General features: G+C 41.0%; 1 protein-coding gene and 1 non-coding gene across 4 annotated transcripts in view; both read left to right on the top strand.

Moving 5' to 3' along the window:
* NIBAN1 (niban apoptosis regulator 1) overlaps positions 1-15,179 on the top strand; it is a 175,938-nt gene that overhangs the window by 124,763 nt on the left and 35,996 nt on the right. The window lies entirely within an intron of this gene.
* Positions 14,551-14,622, top strand: TRNAC-ACA (transfer RNA cysteine (anticodon ACA)). The gene has a single exon. It is a non-coding gene; the product is annotated as a tRNA-Cys (tRNA).

Genomic DNA, 15,179 nt, shown 5'->3' with positions numbered 1-15,179 from the left:
ACTAAGTTATTTCAGTTGTGTCCAACTCTATTTGCCACCCTATGGACTGTTCCCTCCAGGGTCCTCTGTCCATGGGATTCTCCAGGCAGGAATACCAGAGCGAGTAGCCATTTCCTTCTCCAGGGGATCTTCCCAACCCAGGGATCGAACTTGTCTCTCTTATGTCTCCTGCCCTGGCAGATGGGTTCTTTACCATAGCACCACTTAGGAAGCCCGTTTGAGTCTCTAGCTGTTTGAAAATCATGTATATGTATGTATATTGGTGGATAATCAATCAGGCTAGCACCATTTATTAAATCTAACCTTCCCCACTAAATAACTGAATAAGCTACTATCTCTGTTATATAAAATTAAATATCTATATATACATATAGATATATAAAATAATCTTTAGGTTATTTAAGTATCCTCTTTTATTTCCCATTGATCTATTCATTCCCGTGTTAATGCAATTTTGATTCTATTACAGTAGATTTTTCTTGTATGTTCTTATATCTAATGAAATGTTTCCCCTTACAGTTCATTTGTATTATATTTTTCTTGATTACTTTAGGCATATCGTCTTATTTGTGAATTCACATTCATTGTAGCTAATTATCCCCTAATGCCTACTGGGATTCCAATTGGAATCACATTAAATTATAAATTACTTTAGAAAGTGTTAATTTGTTACATGTCGTGTTCAGTGGAGGAGTTTAAAAACTCATTTTTAAACACCGGATTCACACTGATGGGGGTAGACTAGAGTGCTGTACAGCTGAACCTTGTTTTGTTGCGCTTTGCTTTGTTGCTCTTTGCACCTACTGCATTTTTTACACCTTCAAGGTTTGTGGCTGCACCGTGTCAAGCAAGTCTGTCGGCCCCATTTTTCCAACAGCATTTGCTCACTTCATGTCTCTGACTCACATTTGAGTTATTCTTGCAGAATTTCAAGCTTCTTTATTATTATGGTTATGGTGATCTTTGATGTTACTATTGCAAAAAGATTACAACTTATGAAAGTCTCAGATGATGGTTAGGATTTCTTAGCAGTAAAATATTTTTTAATCAAGGTATATACATTTTTTAAGACATACAATTATTGCACACTTCATAGACTACAGTATATTGTAAACATACCTTTTATATGCACTGGGAAACCAAAGCATTCATGTGACTCCTTTAATGGGGTATTTGCTTTATTGCAGTGGTCTGAAACTGAGCCACAGTATCTCCAAGGTATGCCTGTAATGGGTGCTTTTCCTGCCGACTTGAGGCAGCGGTTAGGATCCTGAGTGAAGGACAGGAAGGAAAGCCGCTAGCTGCCATAGACAAGCCACTGAGTGCCAGACTCTGGCCTCAGTCCTTTGCACGGACCTCGTACAGCACAACAGCATCTTGGTCACAGTCTGAAAACCCAGCAGGCTCTTGGACTTCAAAGGCCACTACTTTGTACTCTCTCAGAAGCCTTTATAACCCCTTAATTTTATATCTGCACCTAACAGAAATCTAAAGCCCTTTCTGCAGGTTGGTTTGAAGATTCTGTAACTCGGATATTTTAAAACAGGAAACGCTGTTTGGGGAGGACAGGTTGTATGGGCTCTATGTGTCGCCTTTTTGCTTTGGGTCATGCTCCTCTCTTTGCCTTGAACACCTTGCCACCGGACACTCCTTAACCTGTCCTCGTCTATTTAGCTCCCTGTTCCAGGAAAACAGTCCCATCCCAAACCAGAGAGACTCCTTTCCCTTCTTAACTCCGAGGGCCCTTTGCTTTCTCTGATAGCATTTATCACACCCTTTGTTGCCTTATGGATAATTCTTTTCTTTGTACCACTTTTACCAAATTAAGCATCGGCCTTGTGGCTGTTTGGGGTGCTGGGGATAGAGTGGTGAACAGATGCTGGAACTATCATTATTTCCTACACTAAACCAAATCTTGTTCCTTTCTATTCAGAGAATTCTTCACAGTGACTCATACATAGAACATGTTCAACCAGTGTTTGGTGAGAGAGTGAATAGGGATTAGGCCATGGGTGCCGTGATTCTGGTTGAAATATGATTTTTCTTGGTTCTGCATCCATCAGTTACCACTTTTTTTCCTACTTTAAAATTTTTTAGAATATGCTGTATTTGTTGCTTTCCCTCCCAAATGTCCTTGGTCAAATTTTCCCTCATTTGCTACGATTGAAAAGTATTTTAGTCACTTCAGTCATGTCCGACTCATTGTGACCCCATGGACTGTAGCCCTCCAGGCTCTTCTGTCCATGGAATTCTCTAGTTAGAATGTTAGAATGGGTGGCCATTCCCTTCCCCAGGGGATCTTCCCAACCCAGGGATTGGGTCCAGGTCTCCCGCATTGCAGGAAGATTCTTTACCATCTGAGCCACCAGGGAAGCCCTTTGCAGGGTCATTTTTCATTAAATAAATAAACATCCCATACTATATTTTAGGTGCCATAATAACCACTGGGGATAAAATAGGGATTATAAATAAACTTACATCATTATAATTGCTGTTTAAAAATGGAAGTTGGGTCTATTTTCTCAAGATAGCATGTAGGCACAGTAATTGTTAATCTAGAATTATGAGCTCTAACTTGTAAAACAGGTAAAATACATTTAATGTTTGATACCTATATTTAAATTGACAAGTGAATGAGCATAACTGAATTCTTGATTTGTGGACTCAGTGGTCATAATTAGAAAAAATACAGGAATAAATCAGAAATGATCAGTATTCCCAATCCTTGATCCTGAGGAGTAACAAACTTCTTGAAGAGTCAGTACTTCCAATATAACCCAATTTTCTTTTCTATTGTAATAAAATAAACATGTATTTTGGGCTTCCCAGGTGGTACTAGTGGTAAAGAGCCTGCCTGCAGTGCAGGAGACATAAGAGACATGGGTTCTTCTGGGTTGGGAAGATCCCCTGGAGGAAGGCATGGCAACCCCCTCCAGTGTTCTTGCCAGGAGAGTCCCATGGACAGAGGAGCCTGGGTGGGCTGTGGTCCATAGGGTTGCAAAGAGTAGAACACAACTGAAGCGACTTAGCACACACACAAACATGTATTTTAAATTTAGACCTTTAATTGTCCTGCCCAATTACTTACCGGTCAACCAGAAGCATGTGTCTAGATGAATACTTATACATTAATTTATTTAGAAACTGTGAATTTATGTTGATATTTATTTATTTGAAAAACATTTCTTGAGCACATACTAGGTAGGTGCCAAGCACTCTTTTAGTGACTCAAGATACAGCAATGAGCAAAACAAAGATTTCTGTTCTGTGACACTTATGTTCTAGCTAGGGACCAATGGTGGAGACAGGAAAGAATCCATAAATACAGTAAATAAGCAAGTTACAAAATAGGATAATAGGTAATAGGTGCTATGGAAAAATAGGAATGATTAAGAGCGTTTAAGAGTGCTGAAAGTGAAGGAGTGAGGGCAGGCTGCAGTATAAAATATAGTTATATTAAATATGCACAGAATTAAACAAGGAGAACTACATCTAGCCTAAACTTAAGAAATGTCGAGCTGTAGAGTGCCATCAGAGGAGATTCAAAATGTAAGTGTGGGGTTGAAAAATAAAAACTGAAAAGAGTATTAGAGATAGTTGTATTACTCAGCTTAAAAGAAAAGGTCTGGGGAGACACAATAATGACCTTCCGATGGTATTTCCAACTCCACTGGAGATGCTACTTACAGAAATGTTCTCAATTGTGACATGAGGAATGCAGGTCACCCGTGAGAGAGAACTGCCTGAGAACAAGGACTCTTGTGTTCTCAAGTGTGATATATAGAAAGACTGAGAGAATCTCTTCTGAATGACTGAAACTTGATTAATTTTGACTTGTAAACCCACGCATGAAATGTACTAATTAATAAATATTAGCCTTTACTATGATTAATAATGATCATAGATCTGGAATAATTTATGTGATGTTTCAGTTATTCAATAAACAATGCTACCCTCCTAGTAAAGAAATGAACTAGACATTAAAAGTCCACTCTAGTTCTGTGATTCCATCATGTCTTCCTTAGTGGTGGTAAAAATACCATTAAGAACTGTGAATACTCAAGATGTATTTGCTTATAAGTAACACATCAAAAGACCCTGATGCTGGGAAAGATTGAAGGCAGGAGGAGGGGGAGGTGACAGAGGATGAGATGGTTGGATGGCATCCCCAGGTCCATGGACATGACGACCAAACTCCTGGAGATAGTGAAAGACAGGGAAGCCTGGTGTGCTGCAGTCCATGGGGTCACAAAGAGCCAGACACAACTTAGCGAGTGAGCAACAGCAACAGCACGTCAACGTAAGGAACAGGCACACGTGTTTCTCTCTCTCTCATGCATTCAGAAGCTTTGGTACTTCCAACACAGGAACCGAGGCTTTCTTTTTATTTCCTCTTTCTCTGTTTTACCATAAGGGAATTACATCATCGGGTCAATTCTTCCAAATATGTTCCATGAAATGAGTTAATTAGATCACGTAATTGAAGTCTATAGCAACTCCTGAGATTGTCTACAATAGGAACTGGAGACACCTAAATCCGTCAAGCATTTTAGCTGTTTTTTCTTTTTTGGTGCAACATAAGAGAAGGGTGAACAATTTGCTGCTACAAATATAGCAGATCGTTGCAAGGCTGTATCCTGTTTGGAAATGATCTCATCTAATATGTCCGTTGGTGGTTAGCCACGCTAAGCAGAAGTATTATGATATGGCTCTGTTGTTAGAGAACCCTTCAAGTTAAAGCCGCAAGGATTCCTCACTGCCCATAGAGCAGGGATTATGAGTGAGATATATTGTCAAGGGTCTTCAACTCTAATCTTAATCCATATGAGACTTGTTGTAAGTCATCTTATTTCTTATTTTTGTGCATCATTGTGCTCCTAGGATGAACTGTCTATGTATGTAACGAGAAATTATAAAGTCAGGTTTCTTCCTTCTTTGTTGATTTAGAATAGGAATATATCTGAGTATATCTCCTTTGTACTGATGCTGCTTGAATACAGTTTGCATGTGCCATGGTCTGCTCCCTTTTATTGCCTCCTTCCTCTGTCCCCATTCAGATAAATAATAGAACTTAAACCATGAACATGCGAAGCCCTGCAGTCTAACATCATGACCACTGGTCGCATATGGCTACTGATCACTTGAAATATTGATAGTCTGAAATAAAATGTGCTGAAAGTGTGAAATACTCACTACATTTCAAAAACTAAGTATGAGAAAAAAAGAATGCAAGTTATATCATTAATAATTTTAAAAATAATTTTTATATTGATTACATGTTTTGGATATATTGGTTTAAATAAAATATATTATTAATCTTAGCCCCCCTTTCTTTTTACTTTTATGATATGGCTACTATAAAATTTTTAAATTGCATACGTGGCTTTTATTATATTTCTGCTGCGCAGAGTTGGTCTAGTCTCTTTGCCCTCCCACTTTCCTTTCTCTTACCTTCTCTTGAGGCTTTAAAACCAGTATTGATTACTTTCTGCAGCCCAGGGAAAGATTAGCTGCTTGGTGTGTGTACACGTGTGTGCATACATGTGAGTGTGTGTGTGTAGGGGGGTGGTAGGGCTGGATAAGGAACAAAGGAAAAGGAAGGAAAGAGAAGGAAGCTGTTTGAACCAACATCAGTTTGAGATGCCATCACTTAAAGTGAAAGTGAAAGTTGCTCGGTCGTGTCCTACCCTCTGGGACCCCATGGACTGTACAGTCCAAGGAATTCTCCAGGCCAGAATAATGGAGTGGATGGCCTTTCCCTTCTCCAGGGGATCTTCCCCACCCAGGGATCGACCCAGGTCCCCTGCATTGCAGGGGAATTCTCTACCAGCTGAGCCGCAGCCACGAGGGAAGCCCAAGTGAGGAAGGGAGACTAGCAGAGCACAGTTTAGTTCCCCGCCAGGCAACTTTGTTCTCTGTTTCATGGCCCTTTCTGGTGGTCAAGGTCTTCTCCTAGTGTTCAGCCTGTGTTCTGTGAGAACTGTTGCATCTGTAATGCTATTTCTTTAAAAAACAATTTATTCATTTTTGGCTGCACTGGGTCTTTGCTGCTTTGCATGGTCTTCCTCTAGTTGCATTGATGGGGGCTACTCCTCGGTGTGGTGCATGGGCTTCTCATTGCTGTGGCTTCACTTGTTGCAGAGCAGAGGCTCTAGGTGCACGGGTTTCAGTAGTTGTGGTACACAGCTCGTGGGCTCTAGGGATTCAGTAGTTACCGTAAATGGGCTTAGTTGCTCCTTGGCTTGTGGAATCTTTCCGGACCTGGGATTGAACCCCTGTCCCCTGCATTAGCAGGCAGATTCTTATCCACTGTGCCACCAGGTTTAAGTCCTGTAGATATATTTCTGATGCATCTACGGAAAGAGATGCACTCCACGTCCACCTGCTCTTCTGCCGTCTTGGGACTACTCTTTTTGCTTTTTAAATCTGTTCTTTGTTTTAACAGAAGTTGAAGCACTGGGACAACAAACTCTTCTGAATTCAAACGTAGATATACAAAGTGCAGAAGCAAACACAGTTTTAGGAATTATCATTGTCATTGCTTTCCTTAATCAACAAAGATAATCAAGAACTGACCTATATCCCAATTGATTGTTCTGATTTGGATAAAGGATATAATGTTTTGTTCGGTAGCATTTCATGAAAGAAATTTCTGGCTGAGACAGAATCTTTTAATGATCTTATAGTTTATACTTAAATAAATACCCAAACTAGTATAGTGTTCTTGGAGAGCTGGAAGATTTTGTAAATCGAGATGCTTTTGTTAAAAGTTCAGAGATATCAGGCAGGTTCTACTTTCTCAAGGAAGAAGAAGGATGTTTTAGAGACCAAGCCCATTATGACTTAAGCTAATGATTCTACATGAGACAAATCAGTTTAACTATAATCTTGTTATAGATCATGAAATGGCAAACCAGTATTTTCACTGTTTTATTGGCTTAATTAAATAGCCCAGGTGGTGAGCTCAGTGGTAATAACCAAACACTGAACTGTTATTTAGGTTAGTGAAAGGGGGAAGGGGAGGATCCAGAAACTTAGACCAGAACTAGCCAATAGAGAATGTAGTGAAAGCCACACATGTAATTTAATATCTTCTAATAGCTCAGAGAAAGGTGCATTACTTGCGAGACAGAGAGAAGGTGTAATGGGAAGATGAGGATAAAGTGATCTCACAGCTGGAACTGTATATCCCCAGGTTGGAACACTGTCATGGAAAGCACTCTCCGAATGTTGATAAACTAACTGTACTTGTGGTTTATCATAGGATTACACTGTTTTGTAGCTGAAAAAGGAGACCCGACAGCCTCTCATTTCAAGTGAGATGAATTAGGCTGAAAGGAGCAAAACATAACTCACCTCAAGCCCCGTAGCCAAACTGGCAGAAGGAGAAATAGCCACCCGGTTTGGATTCCCTTTAGGGAGTTGTCCCCACTATTCTATGCTGCCTCTGAATTATTGAGTCCTTCGGTTCTTTGTCCCTTGGTCTGTTCAAAAGAGCATGTGGGGCCAGGCACTGTGCTGTTAGGGTATGGTGACGAATGTGCCAGTCCTCGTCCTCAAGGACAGTATGTCATCCTGTGATGCTGTTCAGCTTTCATGGCAAACAGAGGATGGTAACAACACTCTAAAGGGTGTTTGTGACAAGCTCAAAGGGCTCTGAGAGGTAAGAGTTTTCTCTCCATTTATGAAGAGTAAACGCTTGAAGGAGTCAGCAGAGACCCGAGTGAACCACACTAAACAGTATGATTCAGGAGAGGACAAAAAGCATGATCTCTTCTGCTGAAATCACACTGAAAACTGCTCGATGGGCTGCCTGAGGAGCCAGGCTCGAGTTCCACCCATCCTGAGGGAGAGAAAGGCTGTTCCACGCATGTCAGTTAAATTTTCTCTACAGACACTTCATTATGGACCCTGAATGTTGGGATCATGGAACGTACCACGATTTGGCAGCTGCTCTGAGAATTTAAGAAACAAACTGCCGCAGGACTCTCTGGACTCTGGAGAGGCCACATTGTTCATGGTCAAGAGAGGACTGGTAAAACAAGCAAACAAACAATCAAAAAAGTCACTCGATCAGCAGGCATCTTCCTAAGGCTAATAATACAACATTTCGTGAAGTTTGAGTCACAAAGTTCCCATAACTCATTTCCCATTTCCTACGCATCCCTTTCTGGTCATTGCTCCTATGGGTGTGTATATTGCCTAATCAGGCTGTGTATGTGATTTTTATAATCTGGGTTTAGCAATTAAAATTTTCCCCAAACTGCTTTTCTACAATGTGTCTAAGTCATCGTAATTGTTATTTTAGTGACTGCATAATATTCCATTCACTAATCCTATCATGTTTTGCTTAAACTCATCATTAGCCAAGTTATTAAACAAGCTGCTCCTTGGTATTTACTGATAATTATTGAGAACGTGTAAGAGTTTTCATAATAAAAACATGTATTTGTGTGGCTTGTCGCTAAGTTGGACCCAACTCTTTTGTGACCCCATGGACTGTAGCCTGCCAGGCTCCTCTGTCCACGGGATTTCCCAGGCAGGAAAGCTAAAGTGGGTTGCCAGTTTCCTACTCCAGGGAATCTTCCCAACCCAGGGATCGAACCCATGTCTCCTGCATTGGCAAGCAGATTCTGTACCACTGAGCCACCAGGAAAGCCCCAAAACACATTTACCCTAAGTATAAAGCCACATTCAGTGGGTCATTTAGTGGGATGGTATATGCTGCTGTAGAGTCATAGGCCTTCAGCCTCCCCAGTAGCAAGATGTTTTCAAAGGGTTTCTTGGTTTAATTTTGCAAAATTGATACGTATCATGGGCTCAGCTAACCCAGAAATGAAAAAGAACTCTGTTGGCAGCACTGTCCCTTCTTGTAATAGGTCAGGAATGTGGACACTGTTTTTATTGGTACACGACTGCTGAAGTTCTTAGTTTTCATAAAATAATCTGGTCCCTAAGAATCTGAGGACTAAATTATATACTGACCCTCACCAAACATGAGGAGGAGACCATGGATTAGCTAGGCTCCCCTTCTTTAATTTTTAAATGGAGGGTAATTGCTTTACAATGTTGTGCTGGTTTCTGCTATGCAATAATGTAAATCTACCATTTCCCCTCCCTCTGGAACCTCCCTCCTACCTCCCCCCACCCCTCTAGGTTGTCACAAAGCCCCAAGTGGAGCTCCTTGTTGGGCTCAACTTCTTAATCAGGACCAGATAATGGGTTCCAGAAGTCTGTGACTGCCATCCGTACTTCTTAGGAAGGAAATGAAGCATGGGTCAACTTCGTTTTTTAGGTCTTTGGGAAAATGTTATATTTTAGCCTCCATAAAAGTAGTTACAACTTCTATTAGAACTTTTAAGTAAGGTTAGGTCCCTTTTGATACTGAGTCTGTATGGGAGCAAAGAATTTTTTTCTGCCTATTATTTTAGCTTTCATTTGATGACCTGATAAAATGAGTTATGTATTCATCTGACCTTGGGCAATGACTTAAACTTCTTTAATTTTCAGTTTTTTCCATTTTCTACCTGGAAATGATTACATCTGGCTTGTCTGTCTCATGAAATTGCTGTGAGAATCAAATGAGATGTAAACCATAACATCTTCTGACAAGTGCAGGTGGAAGCTGTTATTAATCACTGGTGATGATTAATGATGATGATGAAATTCCCCAGATAACATCATTAGGCAGCATTACACTCTGTGGATGTGTCAAGCTAGGATGCTAGCTAACACCAGTGATTTGTTCCCTAATGTAAAGCTCTTCCTTTATCTGTAGAAAGATGCTTCTACAGATGTAAGACTAGGCAAGGTGTTCTGAACCCACAATGTCATCCATAGAATCAGCCAGGAAGAATTCCTCTAGTATTTTGGGGTGCTGCAGTGCCAAAGTGTACCAAGACCCAGGTGTAAACAGTTTACTGTTATCTAGTCACTAAGTCGTGTCTGACTCTTCTGCGACCCCATGGACTGCCAGAACTCCTCTGTCCATGGGATTTCCCAGGCAAGAATACTGGAGTGAGTTGCCATTTCCTTATCCAAGGGCTCTTCCCGACCCAGGGACTGAATCTGCATCTCCTGCATTGGCAGGTGATTTTTTACACCGTGCCGACAGGGAAGCCCATATAAACAGCTGTTTCCAGGAATAAGAGAAAGTGTCATCAAAAATGAAAGACAAGTTTGTGGCTAGAGAAGCATCTTCCCCAAGCATCTGAATACTTGAGTTTAGGTTTTGCCTGCAGGGATTAAGCCATACAACTCCCCACAGTATCAGTGAGGGGCACCTGACCCCGTTTCCATGGTCTGAGCTGAAAGATTACCTGAGTGTGTGCACAGTCAGAACAGCCTGTAAGCAAGCATTATATGGTGTACTTTTTTAAAATTCACATTTTAAAGAGGAAATTAGGTTTCATTTGTTTTGCTTAGATTTTGGGGGATGTAATTATTGTTTCCTCCTAAGGCATTTCAGCATCATCTCCACAAACAGTCATTAGAAGATTGGGAAACAGTTCCGCACTCACTGTTTTAGAACTACAGCTCTCACCCATATAAAGCCATAGATGTTTGCCCTGGGCAGAGAGGAAATGACTGATTTTGTCTTTGTTCTCTTGGTCTGATTCTGTTCAGCTGTCTTAGATACACAGGGTGATAGACGAACTCTTTCAGGGCCATGGGAGGCATATTCAATGAACCTAGCTTCAAGGCGTAGAGTATCTTCCCTTTTGCAAAGAATGAACTGTTGTCTCCTCCCTTATCAGGAGTTTAATTTTACCATCCTCATCTTGGGAAGAGATGAGAGCATCAGTTCAGTTCAGTTCAGTTCAATCACTCAGTCGTGTCCGACTCTTTGCGACCCCATGAATCGCAGCACGCCAGGCCTCCCTGTTCATCACCATCTCCCGGAGTTCACTCAGACTCACGTCCATCGAGTCCCTGATGCCATCCAGCCATCTCATCCTCTGTCATCCCCTTCTCCTCCTGCCCCCAATCCCTCCCAGCATCAGAGTCTTTTCCAATGAGTCAACTCTTCTCATGAGGTGGCCAAAGTACTGGAGTTTCAGCTTCACCATCATTCCTTCCAAAGAAATCCCAGGGTTGATCTCCTTCAGAATGGACTGGTTGGATCTCCTTGCAGTCCAAGGGACTCTCAAGAGCCTTCTCCAACACCACAGTTCAAAAGCATCAATTCTTCGGCACTCAGCCTTCTTCACAGTCCAACTCTCACATCCATACATGACCGCAGGAGAAACCATAGCCTTGACTAGATGGACCTTAGTCGACAAAGTAATGTCTCTGCTTTTGAATATGCTATCTAGGTTGGTCATAACTTTTCTTCCAAAAAGTAAGCGTCTTTTAATTTCATGGCTGCAGTCACCATCTGCAGTGATTTTGGAGCCTAAAAAATAAAGTCTGACACTGTTTCCACTGTTTCCCCATCTATTTCCCACGAAGTGATGGGACCGGATGCCACGATCTTTGTTTTCTGAGTGTTGAGCTTTAAGCCAACTTTTTCACTCTCCTCTTTCACTTTCATCAAGAGGTTTTTTAGCTCCTCTTCACTTTCTGCCATAAGGGTGGTGTCATCTGCATATCTGAGGTTATTGATATTTCTCCTGGCAATCTTGATTCCAGCTTGTGTTTCTTCCAGTCCAGCGTTTCTCATGATGAGAGCATAGGTCATTTTTATTTCTTTAAGTCTTAAAAAATTAAGATAAAGAAAGTGAGATCATATATGCTAAAGAAGGCTGCCACAGAAGATATAGCCCACATAGCCACTGAGTATTAAAAAAAAAGGAAAATGAGGTTCAGCTAGGATTACATATGATGATTTATGTCCAGACAATGATAACTGCTTCTGAAGTGAATGGGGGTTCCCCTCCATGGGTAGAGTTCCAGTCATGTGAGATGATGTCCTTACGAACCTAAAGTGGCTCCTTATCCACATACCTTTGGTAAATCTTCATTATAGTACTGTTTTTATACATCACCTTGAGTAAGTAGAAAGGTTTCATTTGTATTAAGTGAGCAAGCAGTTGACAAAGGGGATTATTTTTTTTTGTTTTATTTATTTTTAATCGAAGGATAATTGCTTTACAGTATTGTGTTGGTTTGTACAAAACATCAGCATGAATCAGCCATAGGTTTACCCATGACCAACAGGGACATTTCTTAACCTGACAATGAGAGAAAGCCATCATCAAAACACTGAGCATTCAGGAGCCACAACCTTCCACTGTATCTCTTGCTTCTATGTAATTTGCTTTCTCAAAATCTGGTTGGCAAACCACCTGCAACAGAATCACCTGAAGAGCTTGTTTAAATTCAGATTCCTGGGTACAATCCCATACCTGCTAAGTTGGAATCTCTGGGGCAAGGTCAAGAATCATATTTTTAATAAGCACTTGAGGTGATTCTTCTGTTTGAGAACACTCCCTTCATGTTGGGTAAAGAAATGGTTCTCAAGACAGTGTGCCCTGGACCTGCAGCAGCAGCCTCATCTGGGAGCTCATTCAGTCAGTTCAGTCGCTCAGTCGTGTCTGACTCTTTGCGACCCCATGGATTGCAGCGCGCTAGGCTTCCCTGTCCCTCACCAATTTCCGGAGCTTGCTCAAACTCATGTCCATCGAGTTGGTGATGCCATCCAACCATCTCATCCTCTGTTGTCCCCTTCTCCTGCCTTCAACCTTTCCCAGCATCAGGATGTTTTCCAGTGAGCCAGTTCTTCGCATCAGTGGCCAAAGTATTGGAGTTTCAGCTTCAGCATCAGTCCTTTCAATGAGTATTCAGAACTGATTTCACAGTATGAAAAGGGAGCTCATGAGAAATGCAAATTCTGGGGCCCTAGAGCAGACCTGCTGAATCAGAGACTCTGGGGTGGGGCCCAACAGTCAGTTCAACAAGCTCTCCAGGGGATTCTGATGCTCAACAAAGTCTGAGAAGCACTGAGATGAGTATATCCATTTCCTTCAGAAGCTCTTTACAATAGTAGGGGAAAGACTTATTAAGAGAATCTGATTCATTTGCAATGCTTGGTTTTTGTTTGTAATCAAGAAATCTCAGTTTAGAAGGAACTTTATAAAGAGACTTGGTCCAGCCCTCTCTCTGGTATTTGAAACCCTCTCTCCCTCCTTTTCTCCCTTCCTCTCTTCCTTCCTTCCCTCATTTCTTTTCCCTCTTTCTTTTCCTCTTTGATGTGCCAAACACTCGACCAGGTATTGAGGGTGCAGTGATGAATGCAAATAGAAGTCTCTTGTCCTCTTAGAGTTCACAGTCTTGGAAAAAAGGCCTATTTAAATAATTACACTAACAACTATGAAATTTTAATTGTTCTAAGTGCTGTGGTGAGGAGGTTCACGTTGAGAGATTTAAGCAAGTCTGTACACCATCTGCATTGGAGAAGGAAATGGCAACCCACTCCAGTGTTCTTGCCTGGAGAATCCCAGGGATGGGCGAGCCTGGTGGGCTGCCATCTCTGAGGTCACACAGAGTCAGACACGACTGAAGCAACTTAGCAGCAGCAGCAGCAGTACACCATCTGCAGGGTAACTCAGCCCCAATTGAGCACTTCATCTTGAAACTTTTGACAACTTATTGGAGCCTATTTCACTCTAAGATAAATCTAAATGTTGGAAATTTTGACTCAGAGTACTGAGTCAAACTCTGCCACACTCTACTTTGGACCATGCTATCCTGACTGTAGTATCTGGAATCTACACAGAACAAATCCAGCCTTCTTGTACACTGCAGATCTTACAGAACATGATTTCATCCTTCTAGGCTTTTTCTTGCCAAGGCTGTGAGATTCCTCATTTACTTGGTCTTCTTTAGAAGTACTCCACCTTTTTTTCTTTATTTTTAACATTTTTAAAAGATATTGTATTGTTCAGCATGAGCTGGAAGTAGGAGTGTATCTTAGAGTCTATCTGTAACCGTCATTGTCTTTGACATATTCCACAGTCCTGTTGTCCAGCCTCACCTGCTCTGTGTTTCACTGAATCACACCACTGACTTGCACTGAGCTCACAGTTAAGTGAAACCCTAGGGTTACCTAACTATCTCTAGCTGTCTGTCTATATATTACCTTTTCCAAGTAATTGAAAATCTTTTCCTCTAGGGTGTCAATAACATCAGCCCTTTAACCAGCACCCATCATTTAGGCTGTTTCACTGACTCATTATATTTTTTTGCATTATCAACTAATCCAAGTTTCTTCAGTGTGTCAGTCAAAATTATGCAAAACTCTTAATATTTGCCTTGCTAAAATCTAGATACAGGATGTCTCCAAAGCCAATGGTAGGTATTCTACCAAAGTAATATGTCTATCTAAAGGAAATGAGGTTAGTTTGTCTTCGCTTGTTTTAGTAATCACCACTTCCTTTTCTGTGTTAATAGTCTTATAATATTAATTAACAAGTCAAAAATTCATGAGATGCACCCCTTTTAGCTGGATGAGGAATGCAGTTTTTCTGTGTGGTTAAGATATTCTATCAAAACAAAGGAAACTCCTTCTTTCTTTCCTTAGTTTAAGAGGTCTTTTATATCCTCAGGACTTCCCTGGTGGCTCAGATGGTAAAGCATCTGTCTACAACACAGGAGACCCAGGTTCGATCCCTGGGTTGGGAAGATCCCCTGGAGAAGGAAATGGCAATCCACTCCAGTACTATTGCCTGGAAAATCCCATGGACAGAGGAGCCTGGTAAGCTACAGTCCATGGGGTCGCAAAGAGTCGGATGCGACTGAGCGACTTCACTTTTATATCCTCAGAGTGAGTTCTTGTATTAATATCTTTTGTACAGTAGTTTCACCTAGAGTAACACCATTATAATTCATCCTGGGGTCCCTGTTTCTTCAGGATACATACACTCCTTCTTGGCTTATTCCTCTTCTCTTTCTAGGAGGTCTGTGCTCACTAACACAGGTATGATTTGGCCAGTAGATGTAGATGAACATTTTAGTCTGGCAGTTTACAAAATATGATTTAGGGATTTCTGATTAATCCCGGGGCTAGGTCTCATAAGAGTTATTATTTATAATTTGGTAATAAATATTTGCTTAAGTTGGTCATGAATAAATAAGTTTTTAAATAAAAATAAAGACTTTTATTACTATTTTATTGGGACAGATATCATTCATTTTTAATTCCAATGAGGGGGTTTTATTCTGTTTTAATAATGCATATC

Source organism: Ovis canadensis, chromosome 12 (genome assembly GCF_042477335.2).
Source record: "Ovis canadensis isolate MfBH-ARS-UI-01 breed Bighorn chromosome 12, ARS-UI_OviCan_v2, whole genome shotgun sequence".
Lineage (NCBI taxonomy): Eukaryota > Metazoa > Chordata > Mammalia > Artiodactyla > Bovidae > Ovis > Ovis canadensis.
The sequence above is the reverse complement of the archived record's forward strand: the minus strand, read 5'-3'. Positions and strand labels throughout refer to the sequence as shown.